The following is a 588-nucleotide window of genomic DNA, read 5'->3' on the forward strand; positions in this document are numbered from 1 at the left end:
TCTCACAGGTATTTCCCGTCTAAAAGCATATTTTTAAATTTGTGGTTTGAGTTCTAAGGCTCAGTCATAAATCCTCAAATAAACAACAGCATAGATAGCACTCTGCCCCCCGTAAATGTGTGCTTTCTCAGGGATTGTACTCCGACAGATCAGACTGACCACATGCACAAATCAAAATATCTGTCAGCAAATAGAGCTTCTTTCATGTATTTTCCGAAACTGCACACCTTTAACACATTTGCTGATACTGAAGTATTAACCAACCACTCTTTTATAACTGTGAAAAGCAAATATTGACTGAGCGTGGAGGTACGGTAAATAAATTACATTTACCCTGACAAAGTGTTCATTGCCTTCCCTAATTACACACAGTGAGAAACATTTAGTCTGGCCATTCAAGAGCTGGATAAATAGGCTTAACAGTTACCAAGACAGTTAGTACTATGAAAAATAAAAATGCATCTTCAAAGATTAAAGAGGAAATAGTGTTATTCCATCCATACATGACTGCAATTGTACTTGATACATGGAGTTGTCATTTGAAATGGTAAATAATTTATTGCTATTAGGCAGGTTTACAAGCATTAA

This window comes from Rhea pennata, chromosome 13, assembly GCF_028389875.1.
Source record: "Rhea pennata isolate bPtePen1 chromosome 13, bPtePen1.pri, whole genome shotgun sequence".
NCBI classification, from domain to species: Eukaryota; Metazoa; Chordata; class Aves; order Rheiformes; family Rheidae; genus Rhea; species Rhea pennata.